The sequence below is a fragment of the Aulostomus chinensis genome, chromosome 1, assembly GCF_037954235.1.
Source record: "Aulostomus chinensis isolate RoL2024-O1b breed Wild chromosome 1, RoL_Achi_v1.0, whole genome shotgun sequence".
In the NCBI taxonomy this organism is placed as follows: domain Eukaryota; kingdom Metazoa; phylum Chordata; class Actinopteri; order Syngnathiformes; family Aulostomidae; genus Aulostomus; species Aulostomus chinensis.
Window position 1 is genome coordinate 61,561,035 of NC_141320.1, and position 17,664 is coordinate 61,578,698.

Here is a 17,664-nt window from a genome sequence, read left to right on the forward strand (position 1 = left end):
CATCTGTTTAGATTTGTGTTTGGTGGGTGGTGTTAGCTTGCACAAATTTGGGAGTTTGTGTGTGTGCTTTTTTTTTAAGTGGGCGGTTGGGATGATCTTTGTTGCAGACTGGGGTTTCTAACAGAACTGGAAGGAATAAATCAACCAATTTTCAAAGCTGCCATGCAATTGAAGTGTAAAAGCTTTCTCGAAAAATTTTCAGCATCACCTTGCCTGGGATAAAAGATTCCTCTCTGTGGGAATATTCCACGATTTGACTGTCGTCTTCTATTTGGCGCATTAATTAAAAGTCCTCTCTAAAAGAGCACGTGGAACAACTTTCAACAGGCCAGCAAAGTGATTTACACTTGAACAGAGTTCATTTTCCAGCGAAGGTGCTGTAATAAATTTGAATATATCATTTTCCAGAGTCTATTATTTATGATTTTGCTACACCTTGCAGCTGTAAAAAGCATCCGTCAGACAAAATACATCAAGTAGTTGAGATGAAATAGTTTGCCAGAAGTAAATTGAATGGGTTGCAATCATCCCACTCTTGACCTTTTTCTAAATGAGACAATATTTCAATTAAAGTTTTTACATTAGTTTCACATAAATTCCCATCAGACCCTAAGATAATTTCTGTCGTGTTGTAACCGTGGGTCATTGGGAGTGTTTTCTCGCTACTAATTCAGAGGCTGGAAGTCAGCCCGTGTCTTGTAAAGCAGCTTGACTGCCGTACGTGCTGCAAAACTCCACAATGACTTCATGGTGCAATTCAAACACGCTTCAATAATGCAATTAAGATTTGAAGCCTGTTACACAGAGGCATATTCTCTGGTTAATAGTTATTACCTGTTTTTATTTTGTGGCGTATTGTCTCTTGTAGGCAAGAACGATGCAGAACAGTAGAAGGTGAAGTGGGATTCTGCAGAGGGCTGGCTTTGAGCATCTGCTCGTTAGCTTCCGTAATTGATTGATCAGGTACACCTGTGCTGACCCTGACCTGAACTTGCTGTGAATTATTTCCACAGGAGGGTCAGAGACATATTTTAGTAGGTTGCTTTGCTGAGCAAGATAACCTTTGCAAATGTGCGAAGGAGTTTTGAGGCAGAATTGCAGGGCTTAGCGCTACAAAGCTAACGTTATGGCTGTGACAACCGCTCTTGTCTCATTTAGCCACTTGCTAGCATTTTTTTAAGCTTCGAAATTTGTGTGTGAAAATCACTGATGTATTTTTATGCTGTAGAACAAAACATGAATACATTTGAAGCTCGCCATTGACTTTGAGCTAACGTTTTGATTAGAGTTTGCATATGATCACCACACACACCTACTGTTTCCAATCCGAAACCTGCCTTCTCCGTGTGTTTTCCCCCTGGGGGTCTATCCAACTAGCACTGCTCCTTCTTTACCTGCCTTGTTTTGTTAACACCTTCAGCTGTCTGACCTGCTCTGCCGTTCCTTAGGATTGACCTTGTAACCTAACCTTTCCCCTCTTTCGCTGAGTCTACAGCCTTGTTTGCCTGACCCTTGACAGAAAGTTCAGTGCAAAAGTTTCCACATGATCATAAGCGTGCAGCAGGCCGTTAGCATGCTGCGGCTAGTGGAATTCACTGAATGACATGGCTGTTTGTTTACTGCAAACAAGCCAAGCTTACGTGACGATGAGAGGCTTCTTTTTCTGGGCCTTATTATTACCAGAGAAGGACAACATATATCATATTTTCACATTTCTGGAGGGCATAAGTGGAAAAATTCACTGATGTATCTATATCTATCCTTGATGGAGTGCACAGTATGTAGCTCTGTTGGAGAAACAAGGAAGAACATTGAGAAGAGAAAGAACTCTCCTGAGCAGTGGAGCTAATGCATCCCTGCTGGAGAACTGCTACAGTTTAACTATCAACTCATTACGTCAGATTATTGGATTGGGATTGTTTTGAGTACTTTATTGCAATGAAATTATATTCAAACCTGGTTTTGGAGGCAGCAGGTTATCCAGATGCCGAACCAGGAGGTGCGTGAAATATGACATTTTCTGACAGGGGTTTAATTTTCAGAGGCTACAAAAGTTATTTTGGCCATTCAAAGACATCTTCTTGTTTCCCCAGACACAATTTTCAGTTTGATTGTATTGGTATTTTACTCATGCACAAGGCGTAAGTTCACTTTGTGCGAGCACAACATAATCACGGTGTCCCGCCAAGTGGGATGCAGCGAGGATGGATGACGCATCTTGGTTTCCATAGCACCCTGTTCATCTAGACTGCAGGTGCCCATTTCCAGACTCCATCTGAGTGCAGATATGACAGATCTTCCCCACCCGCCCGGTGACGCATCTTTCCAACTTTGCTGCCTCATTTTAAAAACACCACCAGGTGCCCGCCACCAATAACTGGCTAAGAAATAGGATGTGCTTCCTGTAGCTTGTGGAGGTACAAGGAATAATGGAGCCCTCATATTTTTTAGCACGACACTCGTTCTGTTCCTGCCTGTTTATGCCTTTTGTTGAATTTTCAGCGAAAGAATAATGAAGAGCAGCAGCACCGTGATCCATTCGTTTCCCCCCGACGATTGTCTCAACTGATTATCTGACGTAACCTCTTGTAAACTGCACCTGCATCTAGTATTGATTTTTGCTGTATTTTATCGAGGCCGTTGTGTATCTGCCTCCTCTAAAACATCGCAGACATTTCATATTACTGGTTTGGAAATCAAGTAGCTGTCAAGCCTGTGCTGCATGAGAGAAGCTTGTACTTGGAATGTGTGTTGCAAGCAGAGATCTTACTTCTGTTTGGCAGCTATACAGATAATGATGCTGTCCTATCACTGTGGAATCACAATTAACTGAACCTTTTGGCTCGTTCCATGTCTTCAATGCGCTAGGAAACGGGAGGGGGGCTGTTCCGTGACATTAGAGGGACATTATTTTGGTGTCTCTATCTTTTGCCACAGTGCATTTGTTTGTTTTTTTCGATTTCTTTCGCCACACACCCATGCGCCGTCTGAATGTCGTGTATGTGCCTTCAATCATAAGTGATGTCATGTAGAGATCATCAGGTAGGGGGCGGGGCTTCAAGACAAGATTATAGACGACAGATTAACCTGTCAGGGAGGTGCGAAACAGTGGAGAAGAGATGAGTCACTAAGAAGTAGAACGCTGATGTTGTGCTGTGCCGAAAGAAGCAAATATTAGTGTTTATCTGAGTGAAGTGGAACGGCTCGCTAAAAAGCCGAGACAACAAAAGGTTACAAGTGGAGGTGTTTCAGTCAAATTAAACACTTTCCACCTGCGGACAAAAGCCAGATGTTAGGGAGGTTTTTTTTTTTTTCCACCCAGAGGGAAACGGCAACCTCAGCTGCTACTATATGTCACGAGTAAAGCAGGTGAAAGTCACATGAACCGATGTTCTTTTGTTTATGAACATAACGCGAGTGTGCGCAGATTAATTGAACGAAAGCATTTGAGCAGTTCAGGCTTTGGACTACTCTTAAGTGAATAAGTGGCTCCCACCGTTCCCTCCAGACACACCGATGATGTACCTCCCAGACGACACTTAACTGCTAAATGCTCCAGTGGAGCTGCTCAGTGGCTGGAAGAGGAAGACTGAAGCTGTGCCGAGCAGCTCCCAGCTGTGAATGTGTCTAAGTGTATGAATGTGATGCAGGGCATTGACAAGGAAAGCATCCGTGCCCAGTGAATTCTCCCCAGATGAGTGAGTGAATGGAGTGTAGCAGGACTCATGGAAACGCATTAAATACTGAAATCAAAAAACGCTGATGAAAATCCACCGTAGCTCAATGTTCTCTGTCATATGTGAATGATCTTTGGGTTGGAGAGAAGGTAAAATATCCTATCGGAAAGACAGTTGTCCCCGTGCGAATATTACAAACACAGCGTGTCACAGAGCAGTTATCCTTCTCTCTGTGGCGCTTCATTAAGAATAATTGGCCAAATGACAAGTCACCATGTTGCACAGCCATTTCATCAGCACTAGTCACCGTAATTGGGAAGAGGCTCTGCAGCGAGAAGGTTACCCTCCCTAATAGGGAGTGAGGCCAACTTCAAGCTCACTCCCGAATATAAATATATAATCTAAATGCCTTGGGATGAGCTGAAACTCAGAAAGGCTTATTTAAGGTGGAACACAAAAGGCTTCAGTACCAACAGTCAGCTGCCAAGATGGAGGCGTGCCATTTGAAATCAATAATGAGCCCAACGTGGCGTTGGAGCTATATAAACAATGTCTAGATGACACAGGCAAGCTGTTACGGCAGAAATGAAAAGAGAAGAGACTTTTCTTTGAGAACAATAGGGAGGAGAGAGCAGGGGTTTGAGGAATGACTGCACTAGAAATGGTGTTTAAACAAGTTATCCAGAAGAAAGCTCATTGCTTTGGACTGTCACAGTGATCAAGCAGAGCCATATAGGAAGGAAAGTAATGCACTCTCGCTTTTTAATGGTTTCAGCCACACTCAGTGTTCGAAAAACCCACCATAAAGTCACGCCAACATCACCCAACACAGAGGAGGACCTGTACTGCCTTAATAAAAGGACGCCATTGAAGTTGACTTCATCAAATAACTAGCCTGGCTGATTGTAAGGCATGGAAGGTCCTCCATCGCACCGCAAAGACCTCGTGCAGCTCGTGCAGCACGCACCTTCACCATGCCTGCTCACAGAGAAACCAAACTACAGCGCTGCTAATAGGAGATGAGCCAATACGCTCCGTGCTGGTGTTTCAAGTGGCCTGGCAACAAGACAAGACGCAGCAACAAAAAAGACGCCACCAGGGTTCGTACAAAATAAATTAGACCCGGACACTTACTGGATATCGGTTCCAAATGGATGCATCCAGCAGGACTCAAACTCAAATACTGACACTTGCATGGCACTGCAGATGCCTGACAATCATTTTTGGAGGGTTGCTACACAAATAATGCAAGCCCCGGTTTTACACCGGAAAGTGCAGCACGTCAGGTCTTAATCACACGCGGTAGGTGTGTCCATGGTCAAAATGGTCAGTGAATCCAGGTGTGCACACAGCAAATTCCATCTTCAAGAAAATTTGCCTAACAGTTGGACCAAGATATACGCTTGTCGTTGCGCTTCCATGAAGAAAAGGGCGATAAAGTCGATTGTGTCTTGGGTAAAACATCAGCCTCTGAGCATGAGTTTGCACTCCGAGCGCCCAGGTGTTGCAATGGTCCATTGAGTTACCTACAAACACGGGAGCACTGTTTTGGCTCACGGTGTTGCTTGGTTGGATGCCATCCAGACCCAATTAATCGTGTCTGCGCGTGGTAAGCTCGGTGAGGTTATAATGCTGCTCCAGCGCCTCCTGTGGTTGAATGTATCAGGTACAAAAGTGGTACTGAAAAGAGGCAGCTGATAACACTGCATGTGGTGGTAGAGGCATGGAGGGAGTTTGCTGTTGCTCCCCAGAATGTTAGAGGGGGGCGGACCAGGCAGCTTGGTAGAGTGACAAAAAAGGATAAAAGAATACATTTTTAAAAAGCTGCATTTTGTTAAAGGCCAATTTATTTTGAAAGGCGATTCATATGTGTGTTTTCGGGTGTTCGCACAGCTGAATCCTATAGATGGACGCTTCATTCTTTTCCCCCTATGTAATGCTTTATTGCTGCAGGATGTTTAGCTGATTCATCTGTAAGGATGCAAATAAAAAGCAGCTGTACTCCCCTCATGTATCAGCTCAACCTGTCAGATATCCACATCTCTCCATTTGAATAAAAACAGGAAGGACAATTTGTCACACAAACAACTGAAGTCGCTCCATATTGGTGCTGCCTCCATCCCTGGCGGCGGATTCTGGGTCAACACTAATTCAAACAGGACGACAAAGAAGATGTAGCAGCTTGGACGTCTGCCTGCTAACCAGGCCAGACAGAATGATTGGAAAGACACTCTTAATATCAGTTTCCAGCTTTCAGAATATAAATTCCATATGTTTTCTTTTCTATGGGGGGGGTGGGTTGAGAAAGTATCGCCAGGGGATTTGCCAGAGATGACCTGACCGAGGGAAGCAAACATTGAAGGGTCGGGTTCATTTGCCAGGCAACAATTAGCTTATATTTAGCACATTTCTCCTCAGAAGTTCCATCTTTTAGCCGCACTAATGACTGTAATTAAGGTGCCTTGTAAAGGGGGGGGGGGGGATAAATGTGCAGTCTTTTCTTTGCTGTGCTTAGAATTTGAAGCGATGATTCCTTTGAGAATCAAGTTGGTACAGATGTCAGGAAAGACCTGGAGGAAAGAGCGTTGAAAAAAAGGACACGGGAAACGTGTGCGCATTGTGCTCCTACATGAGGTTTGACCGGGTTTGAGTTGAAGGAGCATAAGAACGTTGTTTTCCAGAGTTGTGGCTTCATTATAAACTTTATGGTGCCTTGGCTGATTATTTCCACGTGGCTCACGTCTCATTCAGGCTGTGTAATGTGGCGTGACTTCCAAAAAAAGTACAGTGAAACTTGCCATGTGTAAAAAAAAAAAAAAAAAAAGTAAGCAAGCTATAAAGCAGAGCAACTTCGATGGGGTTCTATTATTATTTGCTGCATCACAACCAAGCAATCCTATTCCATCTCTGGCAATATTTTTAAAAAAGGATTTCAACCCAGGCTGCTGTATAAAAATATATTTCCTACAGCTCTAAATGTCTAAATATCCTCCTTGGAGGGGAAGCGGAGAAAGTGGATGAGAAGCAGAGGGAGGTTGGGGAGGTGGCGGAGGGTAATTTTATTGGATAATTTTCCACAAGGTAATGTGAGGTGACAAGCCGCAGCAGTCGGTGTGTTCTCCAGTACCTCTGGTTTGGGAGTTGTCAAGGAGAGAGAGCGTCCGTGGCAGTCAAATGATTATAGATGCTTCGTTAGGATCCATTAGCACAATCAGTGAGACAAATCAAGAGAACCCGGAAGATAAACTGCCACTGGGGCAAGGTGCATTCATGACGGGATAAACAGGAGAGGCGGATGAGCATCTGGTTTGAGAGCTTCATTGCATCACTGTCACAGATCCAGGGTAGATCAAGGAGGGGCTGGCTGGTGGAGTCCAGCGCCAGATAAACTGCCACGGCTGTCAGGCAGCTGAGGCTTCACCGGTATTCCTCCCCAGGTCTCGTGATGCGCAGCCCCTCAGAGAGCGACACTTCTCTGGACCCTTACGTCCATGCAGGGGGGCATGATGTTTTTTGAGTCATCTGTCTCATTCTCGCAGTATCCATGGTACTTCACAATATATTATGGATATTTCATCCAATTTTTTTTTTTGAAAAATCTCTTCTGGATCTCGAGGATGAATTGAAAAAGTTTTGGTGTCAAAGGCGAAAAGGACAAGGCGACGGACATCGAATGTGTTTGTGTTATCTGTGACAGATTTCAATGCGATAGCTCAAGAACGCCTTGATGAAATTTCTGGAAAATCTACCAAAAAAAAAACCTCCACTGGGAATGGGGGATGACCTGAAAAGATTCAGGTAGTCAAAAGGTCAAGGTCACATGTCTCAGAGGCAAAAACATTTTTTAAAAAAAACCTCAACAATGCAGTCCTTGTTAATTTTCATCTTATTTATTTATCCGCATCCTGATTTTCCTTGGTTGAGTTCGGGCTCTCAGAGATAACCCGTAGAGGGGTCTCCTCAGGGTTTTGGGCATCTGTTTATTTATTTATTTATTTATTTTATCAGATTTAGTTGTTGCTTTCATTCCACACGAGAACAGCAACACACATGCCAGCACCGTGTAGGAGTGTGGTGAGTATGACTGCTTGCAACACCTTGGGCTTGATGCCTTTATTTTTGAGTCGTTCCAGTCTCCCAAAACCACTCTGGAAGACTAATGTGATTTAAGGGAAGTTTAAAAAGCATAAAAGCTGTGCTGATTAATATTTAAATATTAACAACGGCACAAATAGATGTCTGTAATGTGAAAAGGGTAAATCAGATTAACTGCCCACTGCAGGGAGTGCGTTATCGGCGAGAAAGGCTCTGCTCAACCCACCCTGCACCACCTTACGAGTGCAAAACAAAGAGACTATTCTAGAGACAAGTGGTGAAAGATGTAGATGTTGTGCCTTCCACAGAGCCAAGTCTCTTCTTGGGAATTTGGGCGAAACCCAAACAAAACAAGGAGGAGTGTGAATAATGGCCTTTGATTTGCCAGGCAGCTACAAGTATAAAATCATATCTAAATTAATTGAATCGCCTCTTGTCGACTTTCTGTCCATTTTGTCCCCTCGTCATGTTCCTCTTCCCCAGCTGTCGGAAAAGATCAACGGACGTAGCTTCATGTTTCCGCGGGTATTTTTGCTGTGACATTCTCACATGCAGTCTTATCGGGAGAGATCAATTAGCGAGATATTCTTTTTGAAATGAACTCATGAATCACTTTACGGACATATTAAAAACCAGCCTTGAGATAAAGACTGTAGGAAGGAACCACATGAAGCATCAGCACAAGCAAAAACCAGGAAATTATTATTGTGCAGCTAATTATGGTCCCGACCCTGAAACAACGATCAAGGGGAAGGGGGGGGGAGCGGAACGCTTTAATGAAAAGGCTTCAGATGTTGTTCATGTGCGTATGGAAATATTTGCAATGATCATCGAAAAAGACAGGCTCGCTTAAAAGTATCTGGAAGGCTCAGCCTTTGGCAGAATGAGCCGACTCCATCTTCACTTTAAGTGTATTCAGGTCGTTGGTTGTCAGTCAGCGTTGTTGCATAAACTGGACTTAAGTCATCGTGACAGCTGACAAACGGGCAGCTTAGCCTCAGCAACCATAATAGATGGGGAAAAAAAGAAGAAAAAAAAAACGAGGTGTGCCTGGAAACTTGTTTGTGCTAAAATTCCCTTTCATGCCAGGCAAGTTCCAAAGCATTTGAGTTGATTTTGGCAGAAGTTCGCCCACGACACACGGCGATTAACAAGATCGACTTGTATGTGTCGATAATTAGATGCTTTTGCTCTCTTGGAGCTTGACTATTACATCAATTTGGCCAATGATATTGAGCCGTCCTGGCCTTTCTACTCGGATCGTCCACCCATCCGTCGTCAAACTGCTTATTCCTGTTGACAATCCCAACCCAGCTGTCATCAGGCCACAGGGAGGGTGCACCCCATGAAGAGTCCATCACAGGCCAATCTTTCACACTCATATTCACACCCATGGGTGTCAAGTGTCTTCAGTATCTTTAATTTCTATTGTAGGAGGAGGCCCGAGCAGCTGGACGCTCTGACTTTTTATCCTTGACCACCAAAATCTTTCAGTTCTTCCCCGAGTGGAAAATTTTGGAAAGTTTGAAGAAATTCCCCCAGTGTTCCTTGATAGGACAGACCATCCAAAGACATAACACCCCCTGACGCCCACACAGGTATGAGGGGAGCATACAAACTCCACACACAAAAAAGGGAGAACGATACTGGAATTTCCTTCCTCCTTAACATCCGTTTTGGCCCTACAAATCCAGGATGTCGGTCTGTTTCTGGAATTTTCTGATGCAGCTTTGTAGTCGTCAGCAACAGAATCACGACATTGCCGTGGCTCATGTGGTTCACCCGTCACTGGAAGCCAATTTGGATGCCAAGTCTTTAATACCACGTATATCACTCATTAAAACTTTCAACCAATCAGATTTAGTGTCAGCGCACGTCACCCCCTCAAGAATGTAAATGAAGCTGCATTTCCACATCATACACACACTTGCACCATTTACTCTTCACACTGCTTTCATATTAGAACTTTTTTTTTTTTTTGTCGAAATGTTTTGAATTTTAAAAAGGAAATCCACCCTCTAAATTAGATTAGATGAAACTTTAATTATCCCCTGTGGGGAAACCGGGTTATTGCTGCAGCAGCAGCGAAGACAGAGACACACACACACACACACACACACACACACACGCACTGAAGAATAGATTAATGCCACAAATGGTCCAAGCAAATGAACATGTTGTTTTAGTGTTATTTATTTAGCATTTTAGCTGGCAGAAAAAAGGCTAACAGCATTTATGGATCGATGTTCAAAAGTGCAATCTTATTTTAGCTTAATTAGATTTTAAATCATGCAAAGACTGCACCTGTTTGCAGTTGAAGCGTGCACGTTTTTAATTGGAGGACGTAAATTATCCTAAATGTGCAAAACTGATAAATGGCTTCATAATCATAGTCACTTTCCCGAATCCGCATGTATTTCGTCCATTTATTTCATCAAGGTGAACAAGTCAATCCCTCCTTAAGGACCGGCTCGTTGATTGTGGAGGCCCAGATGTTGTTGTGTGTGTGTTTTGAATAATTTATGAAACAATGTCAGTGCGTCTTCGTAATGACTTCAAATGGACATCAGCCAAGCGTTAAATGACAGGGATTAATCTACTTTTGAAATAATAGTCCTAATGGAATATCGAATCCTCTGGGAGAACCTGAGAGCCAGCATAGCCACCCCTGCCCCCCCCCCCCCCCACACACACACACACACACACCCTTGCAACTCCTCCTATTAAAAGTTCAGACGACTCCAGGAGTTCACAGCTTTTTGTTGAGGCAGTAGTTTTGTTGGTTTTTCTTTTTTTTTTTCTACCGCAACAGGACCCCGGTTGGTGTGACCCCGAAATTGCCCGAGGATCTCTTCTAAAGTGAAAACAGTCGACGCTGAAAGTAAACAGGTCTGTTCCGATAAGCGTCACCGAGGTGTCCGCTATTAAAAGTGCGGTGATGGGTGAGAAGCAACGGAGGCATGAAGCGTCGTCGCCGTTTTCAGAGCCCGCGGGGTTCGAGGACTTTAAAGTGAATGTTTCGGACACTAATTCAGCCTGAGTGCAAATTCAGGTAAACTGGCTAATGGGGACATTTGATAGCAAGTAAATTATTGTGATACTTTTGCAAAATCTGTGTCTCTGGGTTTCTTTGTATAGATTCTTTTATAAAGCACTTCATAAATGTACGAACAAAGCGACACCAGAGCGATCATTCCAGCTGAAACGTTATTGTCTGTATATTAATATATTCCTCTGTGGTTGAGATTTTTGGTTTTTTTCGCTGCAAAAAAAAAAAAAAAAAAAAAGGTGGAGCACCACAATCAAGCTGAGACGGTCGCAGACGAGTTTTTAACAAATGGAAATAAATAATGCATGATGCATTCCTACACACCGTGGCCTCGATGATCCCGAGCAAGAAAAACCTGCCCTAAGCAGCAACAACAACAACAAAAAAAGTGCATTCAACAAGGATTTTTTTTTTTTTTTTCCCAGAACACCACAAATTTAAGTGCACTTAGGACAACGGTAATATGAAATGAAGCTACAGTCAGCACCAGAGTAATCTTTTGAAATGGGCTCGGATTTGGGACGAACTTGCAGCTGCACGAGTGTAGCTGTGTAACTTCAGGTTGGGTTCTCGTCTCTGTAATTAAGGGTTCCGATTGATTTACACTGGCATTGATTCGGGAAATAAATCTGTTCAAACTTTCAATACGTGTTCACACATTTTTGCTGAGCGTAAACGGTGATTTCCTGTAGTTCTTGGAGCAAGACTTTGTGGTGAAAGGAGGAACTTGGAAGTAAAGGAACTTCTTGCTTCATTGATGCTGCACCAGGGGTCTTGATGCCTCTTGTCTTTGCTTTGCAAGGTGCATTTCTGAAGAGAGGGCTTCCTTTTCATAGAGACTCAAAAATGAGCTTAAACTTCCTCCGATTGAAAACCAGAGATGGTTTGCAATGTTTGGACAATCTGAGCCCTCGAGCCTTGAATGTTCACTCTTCTGTTAAGAGTCTCCTTGGATATTTTGACCCGTCAGTTGTTCGGTTGAGAGTCGGCGCTGAGGTCGAGGTCGGTCTCCCCCCTAAATACGTGGAGAGGCTGACTCATGCATTAACGGACTTGATTACTGCAGTTCTACGGAATGCGAGGTTAGACCAGTCATCCTCCATCGGCGTTTTAATGCGTGAATGTTTTTAAATGGTGACTTCTCTCTTGGCACGTCCATTCATTTATTGTATTTATGAACTCAAACGACACACCTTTAAACCGCACTTTGCTCACAAAACTACCGTAAGAATCCGATCAAAATCTGCCAGTGACATCGCAGGCCCTATTTAATGATGTATGGCCCCACGCGGTTGGGCGGATGGCATTACATGTGCGTCATGCGTTCGGGACGTGTTCAGCTTCATTTTGGTATTTAGAGGAAGTGTAATCAGAGTGCCAGCCACGGCACGAAGAGGCCATCATTAGACCCGTTATTATTCAGAGGTGTGTTTGGTTGTGACATCGCTTTAACCAGTAAGAGCCTCTAGCGTTCCCTTTAAGTTGATCCAGGACTTGGGGTGTTGCTACTTCTGCGGCGTACTCAGTTCAACTGTGGCGAAGTGAGCGCTTCTCATCTGCAGAAACGGACCTCCTCGTGGGCCAGATGAAGGCGCTTCCACGTCTTACATTTCTATAAGGGAGCAGCAGGAATCTACTCAAGCATCTACCCAAAGCAGGCCCGGGAGGAGGAGATACAGGCCCGGGAGAAGGTGACCCGGGCCAGGGAGGAGGTCACAGCCAGCTTTTCCGTGTAGTCAGACATCAATAGAGCTGCATTCTGCTGCCGTGCATCCGCTCATCAGATCGATGCGCCCTTGAAATATCACTTCACACATAACGCCATTGACCAAAGTCCAGCCTCTCCTTGGTCTACAGCGCAAATGTTTCTGATGTTCTAAAATAGCCAATGCACCACGGTTGCTCCAGATCACGCCTCATTAACATACCTAAACACCTGTTGGCGCAGGTGGAGCGCAAGCTTATTTGCTAGTTAAAGGTCATACGCGCCGGCCTGAAACCAGCGATGGCACTTGCGCTTGACCGAGCGCCCCGGGGATGAGAGGGATCACCTCCGAAACAGTCACGCTTGTTCCTTGCGATCCACCCTATCCTCCCACCGCATTTCATCAAAACCTGCCCATGAAGTGTTTTTGAGACGTCCTGCAAACAAACAAAAACGAACACAAGCCGCTGATCACATCCCCGCCGGTGGAAGGAATTCTGAGAAAAAGCTGCCTCGTTGTCTCAGGAAACACACAGCTGATGTCAGCATCTTTCTGGATTTATAGCGAGTAAATCATCCTTTGTGAAAGACGCTGAACAACAAAAAGACACAATGATGGATGCAACAACATGAGATTATACTTTCATATTCTAGGGTTTCATGGCAGTTTTACATGTTCCACATTCCCAATTACCAGCCTGCTGTGTACAAATCACATGGTGAACGAACACACGTCTCTCAGGTCAGTCTGTGGTAATCTCTCTCTCTCTCTCTCTCTCTTTTTTTTTTTTAAACCCGATTTTCAGTCCGCATATTCTTCAGTGTGATCTCAATTCTATAAATATTGCATCTGACACACAGTAAAAATACAATACGATCATAAATACTTCAATAAACTGCACTCAAGATTCTCACAGGTTTGTCCTTTCTATTTGGCGTGCAGCGATTAAAAGAAGAAGAAACGACACGTTTTCCTCCCGTGCATGCAAATGTAAATATATTAGCTTTTACTGGAGTTGATCCAGCAGATTATTTGAATTGCATGAGCCTCGCGTGCGATTTAAATTACACGGCGGCAAGCCTGAAGTTGAATTTCATCACAAGCTGCGGCTCATTCATCCAAAAATCTTGCTCAGTGATGCAAATGCTTGATCATTTAAACTCATTTATCCTAGCTTTAGGCTTTTGCAACAAAGACAAATGAGAGATTTTGCCCCCCCCCTCCCCCCACCTGAACACACACACTCCCATATAAATGTTAGGTGAGAAATAAAGCCAGAAAAAGCACGAGAGGAATCCAGCGGAACACATTCATTCATTACGGCGGTTGATTTGTTGCTTTTAGCGACACAAAGTAGGTGACATTTCATTTTCACAGGCGTCTCCTCGGAGGTTTTGCTCATTCATCCTTTATCCTCAGCATTACTCCAGAAACCTTCCAGACCAATGAGTTCAAACGTGTGTATTCAACAGGGCAGCCGTAGAGACCGAAACTAAAATCCGCCTGTTCCAAAAACCACGATCACAACTGCTTCATCCGTTCATTAATTTCAACACAGACTCCTTCCTTCCTCGCCGCCGCCACCCCCCCCCCCCACACACACACACACACACAGTTGCCGTCGCCTCCTAAATATTTAGCAGCTTGTGCCTCAGCAAGATAGAATGTTTGACTGTGTTCGTGTAATTCGCGTGATAAACTGAGGCGGATCCGACACGATGGCGGGGAGAAATCTCTCATTCACCTAATTGGTGTGTTCCTGTGAGACAATGAGGGGGAAAAAAAAAAAAAAAAAAAAATCACTGAAAGGAGGAAATGATGAGGAAAAAGAACAACTAAAATTTGCGTCCATATTACGAGAGAAAATTTGGGTCTGATTGAGTTCAGATCGTTTTTTTTCTTCGTTTTGAGCACAACTGCATCTATAACCTGTTTGCATGCGATTAAAAGACACAGGATTTACTGTTCATCGATACATCGGCCCAGAAATCCTCTTGATGAATGAGGTCTTTTTTTGTTTTTTTTGGCCACTGCTGTAATTTTAACATCGTATCATGATGATGTAAGCGCTCAGGGTCTCTGCAGGGTCCAGTCTGACGTGAACTGGTTCAGAATGCACATCGGGATGCTTCAGACCGGTCACAACAACCCGGGTTACTTTTGTCCTGTTCCACAAGTTACAAAGTCAGCAGAGAGATCATGTGACCTCACGTGACTGCGCGTGCGAAGCTTCTCCTACAATTGTTTTTTTCTCTGTATTTGAACCGAGCGCGATGAAAATTGGTTGCCAAGGGTTTGAGACGACCCCGAATGTGGAGCTCCTGGGTGGAGCCTAAGCTGGGCGCCATTTCTCAAGTCATTTTCTTCGAGCCATTCAACACAGTTTTGTCCGATTAATTTAGCGAGACGAACACCATTTTCGTTTATCGAACCTAAATCCCAAGTGTTCTTTGTTCCGGATCAAAATTCATGCAAAATTCGCAAAATCTGTTGAATATCCTCCTGGATTTATCGTGCAAGGACTCCCTTCTTTTATCACTGTTCCGGCATTCTTGGTCATTTCTTAAATTTCGCGTAGTTTTCTTGCAGTCTAGCATCAACCCACCATAGACGGTTACGGTCTGGTGTATTTACGTGCAACTTGTTGTGTCCTTCCTTGTCTAAATTAAAAGGCTTCTTAGACGGCTAAATTCACTCCAGACCAGATTGAACAATTACAATCACGTACAATTCCAGCACAAACTAAAACGAAGTGAAACAAGGAGAGGAGGAGGGGTAAAAGGTATCTCAGCATTGTCGTCCCCCCTCCCTGTAACAAAGGCGCATACGTGGACTATATTATCACGTCAAATCGGTAAAACGATCGAGCTCATTTACTCTACGATAGGGTTTGAGGGTTTTTCATGACAGGACAAGACTGGTGGTTATTTGGAAATGTATTCCAGACAAACCACATTGGATTTTCGAATCGTAAAAATAAAACATTCCACTAAATAAATGCCTTTCATTTTACATTTTTCACCAAGACGTAATGGATTCTGCGTGTTAGTTATCCAGCAGTACGATGCATAATGGCAATGTTTTATGGGAAACTTTCCATGTCCTGACAGACTCATCAAAAACCATAATTGCATCTAAATGACATGCAAAATGATTCCTGCTCCATAACAATTTGTATTCTGGTATCTCGCGTGCCGAGTCAACACAAGGTTAGAAATCACACATTAAAGTGTTTTGTGCATGTAATGACTGTGTAATAACCAGGTGTCGGTGAATCAAAGGCGTGCCGACAATGTCACTCTTGCATTCTGCCGTCATTCCAAACAGAAGCAACAATGGGACAACACTTATTTTGACAGCTGAGCAAGAATCTTATGCGATGACTCAGGCAGGAGAGGCATACCTGAATGTCCCACATAGCGGCTTCTTAATGATGCAAACAAACTTCAGAAGACCTCAACGATGTACTTGTGATTCGGGTTTGTTGGTTTGTTTTTTTTGTTTTCTTTATGACCACGAGCGGAAAAACTTCTCTTCACAACGTAATCAGGGGTAGCAATCTGTCTTTGTCCAAATGAAACAAAAATGAGCAGGGAGGGGAGGCCCCAAACGAGATGAGTGAGATAGCGAGGAGGAGTTCACATCCACCTTTGTCTCTCTTTTTCTTTGTCTCACCGTTGCTCACTCACAAGTTTTTCCATGTGGAAAGAGCACACGTCATACCCAGACCAAACGTCTGGAGGTACAGTGTTTGTGTGCATTCCGAACACGTGTTTCTTGACTTTTTTTTTTGTTTTTTGTCTCTCCTCTTTCTTTTATCCCCCGCTGCAAAACACTTGAAGAAAAAAAAAAATCTTGTCTGTATCAGCACATCAAGCTGTCTCCTGTGGGGCTTGTCAGACGCCCGTCACAAACTGTGTGCCACAGCTACACCGGGGTCACCGGGGTGCCATTCATAGTCAGTCACACACACACACACACACACACACACACACACACGGAAGCCTATTGTTCCATCACGGCTCGTTCACACAAACGCACACACGAGCACATGACTTTTAACTTGACTGAACTTCAGAGCTGATACACGCTGGGCTCCGTGATGTGTGATCTGATTACTATGGAGAGCTGCCAGCAGTGTTTGCGCTGGAGAGTTGCAGTTCTGACACACTCGACAGGCGCACATTCACTTAAGCTAAAATGCAACAACACACACGCGCGCACACACACACACACACACACAAAAAAACCCACCTTCCCATCCATTCAGATCCTCTGAGGTTTTTTTTGAGCGTTCACATTCCTGTGAGGGGAGTCACTCGGACAGTGTGTCTCATCTCAGTACGCTGCCTAGTGATTACACAAATAAAAGGGCAAGGCACAGCATAGGAGGCGACACCTGGGGCGGGAAACAACACCCGACACTGATTCGCAGCAACATCAGTGGCGATGGAGGCCGACAAGGTTGTTTAGTTCCATCAAGGGAGGTCATGGACGTGAGAGGGGGTTGAGAAAAAAAAAACAAAAAACGAAAAAACAGCTTTTGGTTCGTTTGACATGTTGATGCAAATCAGACAAAAATGGTGGTGGTCAAGCTTCTCTAGATTTGCAGACAGCCATCAGCCAAAGCATTAAAACCACCTTCTGTCATACCCACACTATTGTGAGTCAAGCAAAGCGTAAAAGTCGTGGTGCTTAGTTGTATGGACCCACATGGTGTGCGACTTGGGGGAACTGCTGGAAGAGTTGACAAATGCTTTTTTTGTGATTGAGTGTCAACGACAAAAAGATCTGTGTCCTTTCAGTTTGTCGTTCATTTCATTTCCTACAGGAAGTTTTAGTTAAAAAAAAAATGTTGATAAACTTCGTGATGATCGACTGATTGTTCCACAGTTAGAGAGGGTAGGAGGGACAGCTCATTAAAACGTTGTTTAGTTTAAAAAAAACAACATGAAAAAACACCCTTCCGGTCAAGGTCCGGCCCTTTTCCGGTCGAGGTCCGGCCCTCTTCCGGTCGAGGTCCGGCCCTCTTCCGGTCGAGGTCCGGCCCTCCTCCGGTCGACTCTCTGGACACAGAAACAAATCATTTCTGGACTGAACACAACCAGAAAATGATGTCTAGATCCCCTCCTAGCAC

At 44.0% G+C, this 17,664-nt stretch overlaps 1 long non-coding RNA gene across 2 annotated transcripts in view; it reads right to left on the reverse strand.

The window, feature by feature from the left end:
* Positions 1-17,664, reverse strand: part of LOC147272625 (uncharacterized) — a 178,031-nt gene that overhangs the window by 128,214 nt on the left and 32,153 nt on the right. The window lies entirely within an intron of this gene.